The sequence below is a fragment of the Microcaecilia unicolor genome, chromosome 11, assembly GCF_901765095.1.
Source record: "Microcaecilia unicolor chromosome 11, aMicUni1.1, whole genome shotgun sequence".
In the NCBI taxonomy this organism is placed as follows: domain Eukaryota; kingdom Metazoa; phylum Chordata; class Amphibia; order Gymnophiona; family Siphonopidae; genus Microcaecilia; species Microcaecilia unicolor.
Window position 1 is genome coordinate 145,043,487 of NC_044041.1, and position 20,091 is coordinate 145,063,577.

Below are 20,091 nucleotides of genomic sequence, written 5' to 3' on the forward strand. Positions count from 1 at the left end.
AAACATAATTAGCTAACTAGACCACACTTGGAGGAGAAAACCAATCCAAATACCAGAGAAAGCTGGTCAAAAAAAAAAAGTAAAAAAATAAAATAAATGTATCAGACCATATTACCTATATTATCGGTTCTTAGGTGACGTGAAGAGCTAAGAGGTTAACAGTGAAACCCCTCTACCTTCCAAGAAAAATTGTAATTGAGAGGATTCATAAAATACATAATTGCGTTGATCTAGGAAAAGTACACACATAAGGAAACTTAAATTGAAACCTGCTATTTTTATATCCTATATAATAATTTTTGCACCTCCAAAGTTCCATGTCTGGCTGCCTGGGTTCGTAACATCTCCTGTCGTCAGCCAACCTCCAGCGTTCCATTCCCCCTCACTGTCCCACCCTCGCGTCAAGATGTAATGACGTCAGAGGGACTAACAGTGAGAGGGAAGGGAATGCTGGAGGTGAGCTGACGTCAGGAGGGATGTTATGAACGGAAGCCAGCGCCAGCCAGCCAGAGAATGTTCAGGTACAAATCGAGGGGAAGAGAGAATCATGGGACATCAAGGGGAGGGAGGAAGGAAAGGAAGGGGAGGGCAGGGCAGAGGAGAATTGATGGACATGGATGGGATGGGAGTACAGTAGCGGAGAGAATCGCGGGACACGGATGGGAGGGCAGGGAAGAGGAGAGTCGCTGGACATGGAGGGGAGGGAAGAATCGCTGAACATGGAGGGGAGGGCAGGGGAGAGAGGAAAAAAAAAGCTTACATGACAGCCTTCCTAGGGCCCGTTTCATTGTTGAGGAAACGGGCATGTTTCCACTAGTATTTTAATATTAAAGTGTATTTATGATTGTATTTGTAGTACTGTACCCCATAGATAGCCCATAAGTGGGTGAAACATGGATCGTGTTGGGTGAATTCTTTAATAAAGATTGTTTTGTGAACTTTTCTGAACCTGCTTTTGACTTGGATATAACTACTTCAATTATAAAGTCCAGACAACATAGCCAGTCCCCCTTTTGAATAAGTGGCATGAGGGAGTGTAAAGAAACCATCCTGAATTTTTGTTTGGAGAGATGCTTGTTCAGGGCCTTCATGTCTAAGATGAGGTAGAATCCTCTCATCTTATTTGTGATAAGAAAATATTGTACTAAAATTGACTACATTGTCCTGTAAGAATTCCTTTGTAAGTATTTCCTGATCATGAGAGCTTAAGGTAAGTACAATTTGGAGACCAATCCTCTAATTGAGAACTCTAATTTGAGAACTCACCTGTCTGAGGGCCGTTTCCCCCCCCAAAAAAGTAACCTCCCTCCTACAGAAAGATCATCCAGAAAACAGATAGAGGGACTAAAGCTATATATACGCTAACAGCATCTCTGATTGCAGTGATGTGGTATTTAAAAACCCTGGACTATTTATATAAGATGGGAGAGTTAGAATATATTTCACTAAATGAAAAATTACATATAATAGGCATCTCTGAGACCTGGTGGAAGGCGAATAATCAGTGGGACACTGTCATAGCGGGGTACAAATTATATTGTAGTGATAGGGTGGATTGAATTGGTGGAGGGGTAACGTATGCTAATTAAGGCCTTGAATCAAATAGATTGAAAATTCTGCAGGAAACAAAACATATCTTGGAATTTCTATAGATTGAAATTCCATGTGTAAAGGGGGAAAGGATAGTGATAGGAGTGTACTACTATCTACCTGGCCAGGATGAACAGACGAATGTAGAAATGTTATCAGAAATTAGGGAAGCTAACAAACTGGGCAACACAATAAAAATGGGTGATTTCAATTACCCCGATAACAATTGGGTAAATGTAGCATGAGGGCATGCTAGGGAGGTAAAATGCCTTGACGAAATCAAGGCAGCTGGTATGGGAGCCAACAAGAGAAGAAAAAAATTCTATACCTAATCCTTAGTGGATCACATGATCTGATACAGGAGGTAATGGTGTTGGGGCCAAGATAACAGTGATCATAATATTAGATTTACTTCTCACTGGTCTTCCGCTCAGCCATCTCTCTCCTCTCCAATCTGTCCAAAATTCTGCGGCACGACTTACTTTCCGCCAGAATCGTTATAGCCCACTCCTCAAGTCACTTCACTGGCTCCCTGTCCGCTTCCGCATACAGTTTAAACTTCTCTTACTGACCTTTAAGTGCATCCATTCTGCAGCCCCCCATTACCTCTCCGCTCTCATCGCTCCCTACATTCCTTCCCATGAACTCCGCTCACTGGACAAATCTCTTTTGTCGACCCCCTTCTCCTCTACTGCTAACTCCAGGCTTCGTTCCTTTTCTCTCATGGCACCTTATGCCTGGAATCGACTTCCTGGACCTATATGTCTAGCTCCATCTCTACCTGTTTTCAAACCCATGCTGAAAACCCACCTTTTCACTGCTGCTTTTGGCTCCTAGCCTCTACTCATTTACCCTCCCTTGTTCCTTCCTTCCTTCTCACCCAGTACTTCCCTCATCCATAACTGTCTTGTCTGTCTGTATTATTTAGATTGTAAGCTCTTTTGAGCAGGTGTTCAGTGCTGTGTGCGTCTGGTAGCGCTATACAAGTGCTAATAATAATAATAAGTTTGATTTTGGCTTTGGAGTACACACAGGAAATCCAATACATTAGCATTTAACTTTCAAAAAGGAGACTATGATAAAATGAGACGAACAGTGAAAAAAACTTAGAGGAGCAGCTGCGAAGGTCAAAATTTACATCAGGTGTGGATGCTGTTCAAAAATACCATCCTGGAAGCTCAGTCCAAATATATTCTGTGTATTAAAAAAGGAGGAGAGAAGACCAAATGACAGCCGGCTGTCACGTTTTCCAAAACAGGAAACTGGGTTTGTGAGCCCTTGGACCACTGCCAAGGAGTGGCAGCGGCAGCCAAAACCACCCCCAAACCGGAGACAGGGCAGAACAGAACTGGAACACCGGACTGGAGTTGCAGCAGAGGCAAACAAGCTGGAACAAGCAGAGCAGGCACACTTCAACTTCACCTGTGCATGGCCGCTTTTCACCAGGAGTTGAGCCCTGGCTGCAGGTGGCCGGCAGGACTTACTGGGCAATGCAGGACTGGATACCCACTAGGCTGAACCAGGACTGAGGGTCAGAGGGGAAAGGAACATACCGGGACAGCAGGGCAAGGAAGGGATAAGCTAAAGGACAAGACTGGATGCTGCAAGCAGCCACTAAAACAAGGAACAAATACTGACAGAGAGGAGACAGGACTGGAAGCTGCAGAGCAGCCACTAAAGACACAAACAGACAAGGACTAAACACAAAACTATAACCCAGAGACAAGACTAGCAAACAAACAACAACCTAATCTAAACTACACACAGCCTAACTAGAAACAAACAAGAATCTCAAGTAAGAACTTAAACAGAAGTGCAACAAGCACTAACATACCAGGGCCTAAGGCGATGCAAAGGCAGAGAATTTCCAACTGACTAATAAGCCCCGCAGCAGCTGAGGCTCAGATGCAGCAATCCCCAGGCAACTACGGGTGCTGTGTAGGTTCAATCCAAGCAAGCAAGTCTGGCAGCCCGGAAGACTGGAACGGGTGACAATAACCAGACAGTCCATTGCAGCCACCAGGTCTGGCCACCAGGTGGCGAGAGGAAGGAGAGCACGAAACATGGGCACAACTGTGACACCAGCATGGTTAAAAAGTGAGGTGAAGGAAACTATTAGAGCTAAAAGAAAATCCTTCAGAAAATGGAAGAAGGAACCCACTAAAAATAATAAGACACAGCATAAGGAATGTCATGTCAAATGCAAAGAGTTGATAAGGAAGGCAAAGAGGGGCTGTGAAAAAAAGATGACTGAGGTGTAAAAGGGGCAATCAGGGAAGACAAAGCCATAGCGGAGAGATTAAATTAATTCTTTGCCTGTGCCAAAAATGGTGTTCAAAGCTGACAAGTCAGAGAAACTGAATGAAATCTTTATAATGGCGCAATTTGACAAATTGACGAGTAGCAAATCTCGTGGACCAGATGGTACTCCCAGAGTACTCAAAATCAAAAAATGAGCTTGTGGAACTATTGTTAGTAATATGTAATTTATCCTTAAAATCAAGCATGGTACCGGAAGATTGGAGGGTGGCCAATGTAATGCTGATTTAAAAAAAAGGTTCCAGAGGAGATCCGGGAAATTATAGACCGGTGAGCCTGACATCAGTGTCGGGCAAAATAGTATATTATAAAGAACAAAATTACAGAGACTCCAAAGGAAATAGGAGGCAGTGTCCTATTATGGATTAAAAACTGGTAAAAATAGAGAAAACAGAGAGTAGGGTTAAATGGTCAGTATTCTCAATGGAAAAGGGTAGATAGTGGGCTCCCCAGGGGTCTGTGCTGGGGCCACTGCTTTTTACTTTATTTTTTTATTTTTTTTCATTTATCATTAATTATCATTTTCAATAATTTTACAAGCAAAAACACTTGTACAGAAAAGAGAGATTAATACAAAAAGTAAAATAAAGTAAACTTATACAAGAAGGCAATTAGTTATTATTAATTCTCATCTCAATTGGGATGACCACTGCTTTTGAAAACATTTATAAATTATCTAGATATGGGAGTAATTAGTGAGGTACTTAAATTTGCTGGCAAAATTATTCAAAGTTGTTAAAACACAAGAGGATATTATTAGCATAAACGTCTAATACTTAGATTGAGTCAAAATCCCAAAAGGTGCCCATACGCCGATATTAAGCACAACAAGAGCTCCAATTTTTAAAAGAGAAGAGAAAGGGAATCAGAACAGAAATAGAGTAAGCAGCAGGTGAGTGTATACTGTCAGATCCCCCCCCCCCCCCAAACAGAACCTCCATATTCCTCAGAAAAAAGTAAGTGTTCAGAACAGCCCTACAATCCTGTACTTTGCATAAATTGCAACTGAGCAGTCCCAGACATAGGAAGGTGCTGAATTTAGCACACATTCTACAGAACCCCACTATCCCATTTGGTGACATTGCCCCAACACAAATTATCAGAAAAGTATGCAACATAATTTTTCATGGTGTGTACTTTCCCAGTAGGTTTGCATGGGTGGAGCATGCAAATATGCATGCAAATTACAGTATTTTATAATTTACACATATTCTAGCTAACATCTAGGCATCAGCATATACACCAGCTATAGGGCGTTGGTGTTATAATGGCAGGTTTCCCTATGAACACTCCCTCACTGGTGTTGAGCAACCTTATAGCAGGTGGATCTAACCTGCCGAGTCAGAGGAGTAAGACAGGTCTCAGACAGGGAGGTGGTTTAATGCCTTAGGGCAGAACAGGTTAGAGAGGCCCCGAGTCAAGAAGTCTCCTGGAGGGAGGTCTTGAGTGAAGGAATCCTCCAAAGGGGGTTGGTTGGTCTGCACTACCTGTGGGGGAGTCCCAGGGAAGTGAAGAAAGGCCTAGCTCAGAGGTTTGCACCTGTGTTAAGAAGTAGATGCCAAGGGATTGCATGAGAAGAAACAGAAGACTGCCATGTCAAAGGTTGCCTTTATTTGTGAAGACTCTTGTCCTGGAAGTCCCAGCTGGAACACAACAAAGTACCGCAAAGCCTTAACAACAACCCCAAAACAATATTTCTCTCAATGCATTTCACAGGCTGCCAATTCAACCAAGCAGTTATTCAGTATAGTAAACAGCCTACTGCAACCCCCACAGCTGAACCAGCCTGCCTTGTCTAAACTGAACTGCAATGATTTTTCTGCATACTTTGCCAATAAAATTAAAAGTCTCCACCAGGATTTACAGGCAATCCCACGCAGTCCTATCAGTTAACCAGGAGTGCACAAACTCGCCCCCTCCTGACAAAGACAGATGGCTCACTTTTAGCCCAATGACAGAGGAGAGCATTGACAAAATCCTAAGAGATCTTTGACCAACTACCTGCTCCTCTGACCCCTACCCATGAAAGATAGTGCAGCAGGCAAGTATGGACCTCATAGAAGGTGCCACAAAAATTGTGAACTCCTCTCTTGCTAATGGGCAACTATTAACAGCATTAAAAAGGGCAGTGGTTCACCCTTTGCTTAAGAAAAACAACCTTGACCAGGACAAACTTGAAAGTTGCCAGTTAGTATCCAACATCCCATTTCTAGGAAAACTTATAAAACAAACAGTGTGTGTTCAACTCAATGATTGGCTTGAAGAGAGAAACTCACTCATCGCACCATGGGCACTGACCTGTGGGATACCACAAGGATCGATACTGTCACCTATTCTGTTCAATAACTACCTCAAGTCACTAGCTGATGAAGTACAGCTGCTCACCAAATGGTAACCTGCCTTACCTACAACCCTGAATAAACTGATTATCTGTCTAACATCAATTCAAGAATGAGCTAAACATGACAAACTTTGCCTGAACCCTAGTAAAACCGAGCTTCTCTGGGTCCCTAACACAAGTGGATACATACCTGATTTCAAAATCTCCCTCCCTCAAACCACAGGCCAGGAACCTTGAAATACAGTTAGATTCTACACTTACTCTGATTCCCCAAATCCAAGCAACCTTCAAGTGCTGCTATTTGCGACAGCTACGCTGCCTCTCCTTACATCGAGAAGGTAAATCTTAGCCCAGTTGTGCATGCCATGATAGCAGCACTCTACAACGGTCTGACTGCAAAGGGCCTGTACCAGCTCCAACTGATTCAGAATGCTGCAGCAAGACTAATAGAAGATTGCAAGCGACGTGACCACATCACACCATTTTTGCAAAAACTTCACTGGTTACCAGTACAATACAGGCCTAAATTTAAAACTCTATGTCTGAAATTCAAGGCCCTTAAAGGAAATGGCCCCGAGTACCTGAATAATAGGATGATCCTCTACACACTTCCAAGGACAGTAAGGTCCTCCCAAGGAGTATCCCTAACCACACCCTCTCCAAACGTCATTACACGATGTGATACCTGCAACCAAGCCTTTTCCGAAGTAGCCCCCACACTGGAATGTACTCCCTGAAAGGCTTTGCTTAACACAAGACTATCTCTACTTCAGGAAGTAGGTGAAAGCTCAACCAGGCCTTTAATGGAAGAAGTAACTAACCTGTTAGTTTCAGTCACACACATAAAGAGTGACACAGGGTGCACATACTGCAGCAGGACATGTTTATCCACTCCTACCCTAGCTGTGTTAATATTTAACCATCTCTCTGATCTCATGTGCAGCTTTCTTTAAATTAGTCACCATATTTTCTAACTCTTCTTACTCTCTTACCCATCTGTATGTTAACCATCTCTCTGACTTCATGTGCAACTTTCTTTAGTCACCTTACTTTCTAACTCCTCTTACCTGTCTATATGTTCCATCTTTGCTTATACCCTACATTGTCAGTTAAAATGTTCTATTATGTATTATGTTGACATTGTAAGTAGTATACTTTGCCATACTTTGTATTGTTGTTTGAATGTTTTTACTGCTGTAATTGTTTATTGCTCATGTTTGATTTATTCTTATTGTATTTATTCTTATTGTATTTAAAGGAATGAATTCCTTTAAAAAGGCGGTAAATAAATCCTAATAAATAAAGGTATTTATTAGTGAGTAATTTGAACTGTGTTGAAGAGCTGTGTTGAAGAAGCCTGGCAAAACAGAACTGAAGTGATGGGGAAATGATTGTCACTGTGGTTGTTGCCAAGGTTTGAGCCTGAGTCTTTGCCAGGAATAGACTTTGGTATTGCTTGTTCAATATTAAAGCTCTTTTTTTGACTTACACTACACCCTGTCTGTGAGGGTTCTATTATTGCCCATTAGCACAATGCTGCCAAATATGATTCTGGCATTGGGATCTGACGGTCTCTGGACATGGGGCCTCAGTGCACTTTTGTGTGATTTTGTGTAAAACTAAACAGGATAGCTCTGCCTTAAAGAGGAAAAATACAACCAGTTTAGTAAATGCTGATCAACAAAAAAAGCTGGCCTGGAGGGGTCAGAAAGGTTTGGGCCAGGGCCGCCAAGAGACTCCCCCTCCTCCCCCCCCCCCCCCCCAGGATTATCGCTTCCGCCGCCCCCCCCCCCCCCCCCCCCAGGATTGTCATCGTTGCTACTGCAGTCAGGACAGCTATTAAAATGGTCAATACCACAACTCAGGCAGCACCTCAACGAACATTATATTTTATGTTTAAATCTTTTTATTGATGAAATAACATATACAATCGTAATGACATTCCTTAAGGTTCATAAACCATCATTTTAACAACCTATCCCTATCTTATCCCCTAACTCCACCCTTCTCCCCTTCTACTTCCCTCTAACCCTCCCCCTTCTCCCCAAAATGAACATACCACAAATACATCCAAGACTTATTATTACATATTCAATAACTGGCTTCTAGATTCAGAGGGCATTGTATTCAGGAACGGGCTCCATCTGTCAATGAAAAGTTCAAACTCCTGGTGTGGCTTCTCTCTAGCCTGTATTCTTTCCATCCTCATTAGAGTTATCATCTGGGTTCTCCAGATCTGGATCGAGGGTCATTTTACTTTGAGCCAGTCAATTAGAATCGTTTTCTTTGCCATCATAGTGGCTCGTTGGCCATCATAGTGGGCCCTGCTGGCTGATCTCAGGTTTGCCGAACAACAATAGTGGTGAGTATCTCCATTTTGCCTTCCACAAGCGCTCTATTTGACTGAGTAGGTTTGACCAAAACCGAACAACTCTCGGACAGCTCCAAAACATAAGTCCTAAGCTTGCTCCCCTCCCTTTACATTTAGGGCAGACTCCATCGGGGGACATCCCCATATGGAATGCTCTTCGAGGGAGAACATGGAGCCTCAGCGCAAACCGTTCTTGAAGCTCCCAATAGTCAGCCCAGGTGGTCACCTGTCTCAGAGTTAGTACATTCTCCTGAAATATACGAGTTGATATCTGTACTGACAGGTCTTTCCCCCAGTCTTTAGCATATTTAGCTTAGTCTAATTCAGATTTAGTGTCTTTAATGTGTCTATGGTGGTAGAGCATTGGCACCTTCTGTTGTGAGTTCAGGGAGAGTGCTGATGTTAACTCTTCTTGTACATCTTCTGCTAATGCCTCCCAAGGAAGACTGGACACATAATGTCTAATTTGCCAGTAAAACAGTTGGTCTTTTGGTCCTAAAAGTTGTAACTCTTGCAAGGTTATACGAGATTGTAGTTTCCCCTCCTCCGTGATAATTTGCTGTAAAACGGTAACTCCTCGCTCTTTCCATCTGCTAAATATTCTATAGATAAGTCCCGGTGGGAAGGCTGGGTTACCGCACAACGGCAACAGAGGGGTCACTTTATGGGAGCAATGATGAAGTTTACAGATCCACCACCAAGCTTTTTGGGCCGTAGGTAATCCTCCAGTATTGGTGATATTTTGCATTTCAGTCCGAGCAGCAGGCTACTACAGTGATACGGTCTAAATAGCTCCAACTCGATCTTGGTTGCCGAGAAGTCTGTAGTGCCCCTAAACCAGTCATTTAAATGTCTCATAGCACTCGCTACAGTTAGCGATCTGATATTTAATAGACCCAGTCCTCCATATTCCTTTGGAGTGCATACCATAGCCAGAGGTAGTCTGGGTCTTTTACCATGCCACAGATATTTTGCCAGCTTTGCGTTCAATTTCTTCTCATCTGCAGCTTTTAGGTACAATGGTAGCATTTGAAACACATAAAGCCAGCATGGCACTATCATCATATTATACAGGGCTATTCGACCTAAAAGTGAAATGGGCAGTGCCTGCCATTGTGTCAGTTTTGTTATAGTCCCTGAAAGCAAAGGTTGAATGTTTAAATCATAAAGTTTAGTCAAATCTTGCGGGATCTGTACACCTATCCCCGTTTTCAACTGGGTTCCCTCCGCCTCCCAGGAGCCCACCCCCTGGGGATGCACTTGAATAATAGAGGATTTCTGCAAATTTATCTTAAATCCTCAGATGGTCCCAAAGCATGTGGTTCTCTGAATTAAGATTCGCACTGAGTTCTCTGGGCAAGTTGTTACTATCAGCAAGTCATCAGCATAGGCCATCACCTTAACCCTCTCTCCTCCCACTTCTACACCTGTTATTCCCTCCTCTCTAACCAGGGTCCTCAGGAGAGGCTCGATAGCTAGTAAGAACAATGCTGGGAACCTTGTCTAGTCCCCCGCAAGATGGGGAATTGCGGGGTACGCACTCCATTAACCAATACAGCAGCTGTCGGGTGTGCATATAAGGTTTGAATTGCCCGGTATGCCCATCCCTGTATCCCTGAGTATCGAAGTGCTGCAAAAAGATACTCCCAATTTACACTGTCAAAAGCTTTTTCAGCATCTAGGTTGATCAGTGCTGCTTTTGTCTTTGTTTGCTGACAGTGCCCTATAGCAAGTAGTAATCGTCGGACATTCACCACTGAGTGGCGGTTGCGGACAAACCCTACCTGCTCAGGTCCCACCAGGTGGGGAATACACAGTTGCAGTCTATTTGAAAGCAATTTAGCTAGTATTTTAATATCTACATTTATTAAGGAGATTGACCTGTACGAATCTGCGTACATTTCCGGTTTCCCTGTTTTTAAAATTAAAGTAATCAAGGCTTCGTTTGCGTGTAGTGGAAAGCGTTGTCGTGTCACCGCCTCTTCAAAGTAATCTTGGAGGGCTCCTACTACTAGGGGTCCCAGTAATTTATAGAACTCGCTGTGTACCCATCAGGGCCTGGGGCAGAATGTAGAGGTAAAGACTTGATAATTGCTTGCAACTCTTTTGCTGATATAGGTTTTCCTAAATCCCTCGCCTCCTCTTTAGTCAGTTGGGTCATACCCGCCTTTCGAAAATATTCCTGCATTTCAGTCGGGTCTGGGGTTCGTCCCTGCTTATACATTGTGCTGAAAAATTCTTGAAAGACTTGGGCCACCTTCTCTCTCTTACATTGGGATATTCCCTCTTTGTCCCTTACCACTGTGATTACGCGTGGTCCTCCTCTGTGTTTAACTAGGCGTGCTAGAAGAGTCCCTGTCTTGTTCCCGAACCTCTAGAGTTTATATTTCCTGAGAACTAGCGCTTTTGAGGCTCTCTCCTTGAGTAATTTGTTTAATGCTATTTGGGCCACCTGCATTTGCTCCTTACGTTGATTATTAGGGGCCTGAATAAATCTGCGTTTTGCCTTTTGGAACTTTTTTTCCATGTTTATAATGGCCCCTGTCATTCTGTGCTCTCGCCCAGCTACGTATGCAATTACATCGCCTCTAAAAACTGCTTTTGCCGCTTGCCAAAATTTGGCAGGGCGATTCTTATACTCGTGGTTAAATTCTGCATACTCTGTCCATCTTCCTTGCAAGTATTTCTGAAAATCTTTATTCGATGCTAGGTAAGACGGAAAGCGCCAGCCCACAGTGCTACGGTCGCTGTCTGAGATCCTGAAGTCAGCCCAGACCATCACGTGGTCCGATATTTCTTCCGGGCCCGAACATTATATTTTAAACGTTCCCCCCCCCCCTTATTTGTAATCCTCCCCTCCCATATACTCCAAGAATCCAGATATCCTGAAGTCTGCTTGTGTTCTTATATCAGACTGGAATAGAATCTGTTAACCGCCCCCCCCCCCCCCCCAAAAAAAAAAAAAAAAACATTCCAATCGCTTCCTCCAATCGTAGTCAATAGTAGTTACTGCTGTAATTGCCTATTGCTCATGTTTGATGTATTCTTACTGTACACTGCCTTGAGTGAATTCCTTCAAAAAGGTGGTAAATAAATCCCAATTAATTAATTAATTAGACCCACACTGGCTCCCAGATTTTTTTGAAACAGCCCAAGTACATGGGTTCCACCCAGCTCTATATCTTTCTAAGACCATCATTTCATAGACTAAATTTAGCCGTTGAGTTACTGTAGGGCCAGTTTGGAACATCGACTAAAGAGAAACCATTAAATTTCCTAGTAAACGTAATATACTGAATCCTGCATTCACTCTGTATATTTCAAAACAATTTATTATCCAAGAATCTGAGATGTTATGAAAAGCTATTTTATGCAATTCCGAGGTTTCAGTCTTTCTGGTCATGATGGTACCAAAGATTAGTTGATAGACTAATCTTTGGTACCATAGGCTCCTCTTTTACTGCCCGCCTGTTGTGTTGTCATGATATAATTATAATGCACGGGCCTGATATTCAAAGCAATTTAACCGGGCACTGGTCTGAACATTACCCACTGCTGGTGCACACTCTGGTCCCCTCCCTCCCACTGAAGATAATTAGAGCCCCCACACCCATGTAGGCTCACTGGCCTAACTTAGGGCCTCTTTCACTAAACCGTGCTAGCAATTCCTAGCAAGGAAAATGAGAGGAAGCCCATAGAAATTGAATGGGCTTCCTCTCATTTGCCACACAGAAATCGCTAACATGGATTTTGGTGGTCTAGGGGGTACTACAAGCAGGATTAATCCTGGAGGTTACAGTGGTCATTTTGAGACTGGAGCCACAATGGGAAGGAGTGAATGGGCATCATTCCAGCCCATATGACCCACTTTGCCACTAGGGTGGGGGCCTTGTTGGGGGCTCTAATTGCCTTTGAGGGGAGGGGGATTGGGCTTAGGGGAAGGGTGGGTTCCAGCCAATATTCATCCAGGGTCCACATAAACATCTTATGGAGGCCCTGGACCTAATTCTGCTTGAATTGACCATTTGTTTTAATTATTTGCAAGAAGTCTTTATTATCCATTGAAACAGCACAAGGAAACCATAAGACATTCCACACAAAAAAAAGAATGCAGTGTTCTAGTGCTAATACAAGAATCTACTAATACATCTTGCATTATAACAGTCAATAGTTTCAACTTATCAATTTCAACATCACAAAACCATATTTTTATTCAATTTTTAATAAAGCAAGTAATTCCCTCCCCCCCCCCCCCGTACCCCCATCCCACCCCCTTCCTCCCACCCTCCAGGAAGACACTGATGGGCACTACCACTTGTGTCACTTTCTTTACATACATGCTAGGCTAACAAAGCATCTAAAGGAATGTGCTTCCAAACAGAGTGCCATTTTCCCAGCTGTTGTTTACGCTCAGCCACTAATCTCTCCATTTCACGCACATACCACAACTTGTTGAGCCATTTGGCTAAGGGGGAACCCCCTCCCTCTGCCACTGCAAGGCTACAACCACCCTCGCTGTGCCAACCGCATGTTTAATCAGGCTCTGCTGACATGACAATAGGTCTGCAATCCTAGCAGAAAACAGGAACACCTCAGGAGCTCATGGCACAGCACACCCCAGCCAGGTCTGCATCCTAAAATGTACCGCCTTCCAAAATGCACGAATTTTGACACAGCTCCACCATATGTGCCCCATTGTACCTTTGTGACCACACCTTCTCCAGCACATGTCCGAAGAGGTCGGAAAGATCCGCTGCAGACGGGCAGGTGTAAGGTACCATCAATATAATACTTTCACAGCATTCTCTTGCAGAGGAACATGAGTTGACACCCCCATCACTGTTTTTTCTATTCTCTCCCACTCGGACTCTCCCAAACTCACACCTAATTCCCGCTCCCAGCTGTTCCTATGCGCCCCACAACAGGGCGACTGCTTACTTATGTTGTGGTACAAGGAACCTATCAAGCCCCGAGAAGAGTCAAGCTTCTTGCATATCTCCTCCAGGTCTAGTTTCTTATGTTGCATCACCTCTCACACCGCCTTACTCTTAAGAAAGGATGCCAATTTACAATAGGCAAATTCATCTCCCTCCACCCCTGGATATCTATCCCGCAGTGCATTAAAAGGCAACCGGGATTCAGTGTCAAACAGTTGGCCCCAGGTTCTCACACCTAACTCATACCATTTGGTGAAAATCCCCTCTACAGTACCTGGCAAGAATAAAGGATTAAAAGCAATTGGAGTACACCGGGTCAATATACATTGACTCTTAGGAAACAAACTATCCCAATAATGAAATGTTACAGCTATGGAGGGGCAGGCTCTTTCAGCCAGATTTCTAAAAGGCACTCAGTGGCTTGTCACCCAGTGGCGATCCGGGTAGTCTTGGTACCATTCAAGTGCTCCTTTCCCTTGTGCTGCCCTAGAGTACCAGATGAGATTGGGTACCCCCAACCCGCCCCTCTTCCTCTCTTTGTATAGTAGCGACCGCGCTAGTCGTGGTTGTTTTCCTGCCCAGACGAATCGCACCAGTTTGTCTTGCAGGGTAGCTAAAAATTGCCTGGGCATTATCACAGGCAGCGCCTGAAAGAGGTACAGCAATCGAGGCAATATGTTCATTTTATGAATGGCTATTCTACCAAACCACAAGGTTCCCAGGTCTACCCATCGCTCCAAATCCTCCATAATAGTTTTACCCAATCCCCTATAATTTGCATTAAAGAGTTCCGAAAGTTCCCTAGTCAGAATCACCTTCAAGTACCTAATTTGTTTGGGAGCCCAGCGAAAAGGGGATGAAATCTTTAATGACTCCACCCTATCCTCTGGGAGTGTTACGTTCAGAGCCTCAGATTTTGCCATATTGACCTTGAATCCAGGCACTGCAGAGTACTCCTTTATCATTTGTTCAAGATGTGGGAAAGTGGACAGAGGTTGAGTAACAAACAGCAGTACATTGTCTGCACAGAGGGCCATTTTATGTGTTCTGTCTGCTATTTTGGCTCCCGAGATATTAGGATCTAACCGCACATGAGCCGCAAAGGGCCCCATCACCATAGCAAACAGCAAAGGCGACAGAGGACAGCCCTGCCTAGTCCCTCTGTGCAGCGTGAATAACTCTGAATTTCCGCCATTGACCCAGACACAAGCCCTTGGGGACTCATAAAAAGTCTGAATGCACCTACGAAACTGCATTCCAAACCCCATATTCTCCATTACCCTATACATGAAGTGCCAGTGAACCCGGTCAAAGGCTTTTTCCGCGTCAAGGCTTAAAAGACAAAGCGGCTTCTGGTTTATTTTTGCCAAGTGCATGATATCCACCACCCTTCTAATATTATCTATCGCTTTGCGATATGATACAAAGCCTACTTGATCTGGGTGTATAAGTATTGGAAGAATTGGAGCCAATCGATTGGCCAATACTTTGGCCAGAATTTTGACATCTGCATTTAACACCGATATAGGACTATAAGATCCACATTCAGACTGATCTTTACCTGGTTTGGGCAGCACCACTATCCATGCCTCCATCATTGACTCAGCTAATGCCCCCCCTCCCTCCCCACCTGATTAAACAAGTCTGCTAAGGGCGGAGCTAACTTGGGGGCGAAATTCCTATAAAACTCATTAAGCAACCCATCCAACCCGGGCAATTTACTAGATTGCAAACTGCTAATTGCCTCCTGAATTTCCTTAGGAGTGACCGGCTCATCTAACAGTGCCTGCTGTTGGTGACTCAGGGAGGATAGTTCACTGCCCCATAGATACTGGTCTATAAGTTCCAAGGAAGGACTAATCTCTTGGGTATACAAAGCCTTATAGAATTCCCCAAATCTTTTTCGTATTTGCTCAGCGTCCCGTATCTTTAAGATAGCCCGGTCAACTTTTTGTCTGCACAACCTTATAGCAAAGAGATGCCCTATCTTATTAGCATGCTCATAGGAGCTCACCCTATTCTTGGCTTGTAGCATACTAAGTTGCTCTTATACAGAGTACCTAATTTGTTTGGGAGCCCAGCGAAAAGGGGATGAAATCTTTAATGACTCCACCATATCCTCTGGGAGTGTTACGTTCAGAGCCTCAGATTTTGCCATATTGACCTTGAATCCAGGCACTGCAGAGTACTCCTTTATCACTAAGCTCTCTCAAGACCCATGCGGACCCAGTTGCCTTATGCTGGTCCTCCAGCAGACGAATGCTCTCCATGCATTTTGCTATCTGCGCCTTACGGGCCTTTGATTTTTTTACTAGCCACTTGCAAAAAATAACCCCGGGACACCGCCTTCATGGCATCCCATACCGTGTTGAGCGAGGGTCCTGATTCCAAATTAAACTCAAGATACTCTTTTAGCGTTTTTTAATATTCTTCCACCACTTCCCCCTCCTGTTCTACTACTACTACTACTTAACATTTCTAAAGCGCTACTAGGGTTACGCAGCGCCGTACAGTTTAACATGGAAGGACGGTCCCTGCTCGAAGAGCTTACAATCTAAAAAGACAAATGTACAGTTAATCATATAGGTCAGACAGATTGGGGCAACCTATATGTTCGAAAGGTTAGGTTCCGAATGCAGCATTGAAGAGGTGAGCTTTAAGCAAGGATTTGAAGATGGGTAGGGAGGGGGCCAGCACAAGTCTTAGCTGTGTGAGTTTCCTTCAGCCAGGAGATAAGACCATGAGGCTGCTCAGTTTAGCCCCTCCTAAGCAATTAAAATGTCTGCAGAAGGACCAGGTGAGAATGGGGTGGGGGAGGGGAAGCACACTGTTAGAAAAGGAAAAAAGTTCTAATACTTGCTAGCAGTTTTGAAATCTGAAATCTCCTTTTCAGATTTACAGATATCAATAAATCAGTTAGAAACAACAACAATCAAATCACAACAGACAGAGCAGATTAAACAGAGCACACAATATTACAGATTAAAACAGAGCACACTATATGCAGAGTAGAATGAAACAGCAGAGCAGAATGAAAGTCAGATCACACTATTTTCAGAGCCAAGAGGGGTTTTTTTTTTCCCTTTTTTTTTTTTTTAGGAAAGATAGAAATGCAGTGACAATGATAGGCAAGGAAAGAAGGAAGAGATGCCCAGAGAAAACACAGCCAAAGGATAGGGATAGTTAAATCAGTGAAAGTCCAAGGGATATACTTCTTTGGAGTGGGGCGATTTGGAACCAGCTTATCATATAACAGAGGAAACTGCTTAACTACAGGATGTTATGGGGTCACGTGACACTATGGTGGAGCGAGGTTGCGGGTGAGCTTCTCTCCGTAGCCTACCTGCTCGTCTTAGAACCTGCAAGTGAATCAATCTCCACGGAATTGTGAAAATCGACAGAGAAAGACTTGATGATTACACCAGGAAAATTGGAAAGCTCAGCAATCCGATCATGGCAGTGAAATCAGCCCAGAAAGAGAAGCAGAGGGGAAAGACGACCGAATACAAAATGGCGGCATATCCTCCCAATCCAGGCCCCTCAGTATCATCCACATGGGTGGCTGAGATCACATCAGAGCTGACGGTGGTAATGGAAGAACTGTTAGACCGGCGACTTGCCCCGCTAGATCAAAAACTTGATAATAAACTGGAGCAATTAAACCCCAAATTGGAGGACTTGACTCGAGAATGTGTGGCGTTCCAAACCAATGAAGTGGAAGAAAGAATGGCGGGAGTGGAGGGTACTCAGCAGGACCTACAGAAAAAATTGTCAGACTTGAAGTCCAAAATTGAAGATTTGGAAAACCGCTCTAGGCGGAATAATATCCGCCTGGTGGGTTTACCTGAAGCATTGGGTGGAAGACAACTGAGGAGATTTCTTGAGCAATGGCTGACAAAAACTATTGAGTTTCCAGCAGCTCTTGGCCCTCTACGAATAGAACGAGCCCATCGGTTGGGGTCACGTCAGATGGACAGCGCTAAACCGCGAGTGGTTATATGCAGGATGTTAAACTTTACACACAAGCAATATATACTGCAAGTAGTGCGCTCAACTAAGTCACTAACTTATGAAAGCAAGCAGATTCTTTGCTTTCAAGATTATTCGGCAGGAATAGCAGCAAAGAGACGAGCATATTCACTAGTGTGCTCGAAGCTATTTGATCTGAAGATCCGTTTTACCTTGCAATATCCTGCTATTTTGAAAATAACACATAATGGTAAAATGAGATCATTTACGTCTGAAAAAGAAGCAAAAGACTATGGGGCTCATTTTCAAAGCACTTAGACTTACAAAGTTCCATGGGTTACTATGAAACTTTGTAAGTCTAAGTGCTTTGAAAATATGCCTCTATGTGGATAAGCTGGAGCGACTAGAGCCAACTATATCAGAAGAAAGAGAACCAGTATGAACCAGCACGGAGTAACAAAAGAACTGACATAATTAACCTATATAATATTGGATGCAAAATCTTCTAGCAGCATGGGTGGTGAGCTGTGAGAAGTAAGCTGGTGAATTTCAAGAGAGTTTAATAGGATGACTGAATAACTGTTATATGTTGTTGATGGACTCTAGTTCAGGATTTGGGCACTGTTGTTATGTTTGCTTTTGGAACAATGTGGGTGAGTTATAATTGGGGACTTCAAGGTGGATTTCAAATATTACGATATGGTGGTGAAAGTAATAGGGGGATTTGAAGAGTGAAAGAGGTCAATGAGAATATAGATGTTGAATGGTAAAATAGTGTAATAAAGGGATAATGGGGAGTGTGGGAAATTAAGACTCTGGAATAGAGGAGCGGGTGGGTAAGCGTTAAATAGTGATGGCTTCCTGTATGGAGGCATATGCGGGGAGGAAACAGAGGGGAGGGAGGGGATGGATGGGGGGGATGAATGGGGAGGTATAAGGGTGGCTGCTAAGAAGGGGGAGGGTCGACAAGGGAGGGCTTTGGTAGGGAACGAAGTATGTGTGGATGATGAAGTTGAATGTGATTGGTGTACCACATTGTTTGCTGTATATTGGCAGACACAGAGGATGACGTAAAAGGAGGGGAGGGGCCAAAGGCTGGGATGGCTTCTCTCGTTTAATAAGATTTTTCATTGGCTGATAATGTGCGCTTCTATGATGTGGGATGATTAAAATAGTTACGTGGAATGTGGGTGGCATACATTCACCTATTAAAAGATCAAAACTTTTGCAGTATCTTCAGAGAATAGGCGCAGATATAGCTCTTTTACAAGAGACACACCTCTCTGATTTGGAACACGCAAAGTTGGTTAGATGGTGGGTGGGAGAATGTATAGCATCATCTGCGGTGGGCCACAAAGGGGAAGTGGCTATTCTTATGAAGAAGAGTGGCGTCACAAATTCACAATTTGATTAAAGAACCGGGAGGACGATTTGTTTTTTGTAATGTTAGGCGACAGATAGTATTGGGTAGCATATACGCCCCAAACACGTTAGATCTTAAATTTTACAAGTGATTACTCTTGATCCTCAACAAAATGGAAGCAATTCCTGTGATGGTGGGGGGTGACTTGGGATCTGCAGGTTGATAGGTCCCATCCTCTATCAGAAAAGGGGAAAAACAGTACTAGAGGGCTTCCTGACATATGTGCTACATTAGATCTGATACACCCAACAGAAAGGGAATATACACACCAATCAAGGGCCCACCATACCCATTAAAGGATTGACTACTTGCTGATCTCGCATAAGATCTTTACATATATTAATGAAGCTGTGATTGGTCTTTGTGTGATCTCGGATCACGCAGCAGTCTGGATGACTTGGCAGGTGGGAGACCCTAAACAGGAGGTTGGGGGTTGGATATTTCCCAGTTATCTCTACAAAGATGATAGATTTCGGGAATTCCTCATAGCTAAATGGGAGGAATATAGGCATTTCAATGAGGGATCGGTAGAAAATACTTTGACATACTGGGAAGCAGCAAAGGCGGTAATGAGAGGGGAGATTATCAGTTATGTTAATCATTATTAAAAAAAATCGCGATCGAGAACTAATGTGTTTGGAGAAGCAACTAACAAGTTTGAAAAACCAACATGGGAGAAAAGAGTTAATCTCTGTTCAAACAGCTGTGAACTCCCTGTTGCACAAGAGAGCGGTAAAATCTCGGGTGTGCTACCGATTCCAATTATATAAACATGGAAATAAGGGGGGTAAGTTTCTAGCTAAATTAATAGCTCCGCAATATGCTTCAAGGCACATAGTGGTTATTAAAGGCAGTGATGGGAGGCTACTACACAGGAATCGGGAAATAAGGGACGCTTTCCATGTTTATTTTCAACAACTTTATAGTGCAAGGGAAAGCCAAGGCGTGCAGAGTGATATGTATCTGCAAAATATAGTGACTCCTCTGTTGACACAAGCAGAGATTCAACACTTGAATGCCTCCATAAGCGGTGACAAAGTTACTTGGGCAATGAGCCAAATTAAATTGGGGAAGGCACCTGGCCCAGATGGGTTTAAAACTGAGTTTTATAAATTGCTGGGGGAACATATTATCCCCACAT

At 43.5% G+C, this 20,091-nt stretch overlaps 1 long non-coding RNA gene across 1 annotated transcript; it reads left to right on the forward strand.

Moving 5' to 3' along the window:
- Nucleotides 1-745: 745 nt before the first annotated feature.
- On the forward strand, nucleotides 746-11,911 carry LOC115481058. The gene is made up of 3 exons (XR_003943881.1): nucleotides 746-832; nucleotides 11,778-11,784; nucleotides 11,902-11,911. It is a non-coding gene; the product is annotated as an uncharacterized LOC115481058 (long non-coding RNA).
- The last annotated feature ends 8,180 nt before the right edge of the window (nucleotides 11,912-20,091 follow it).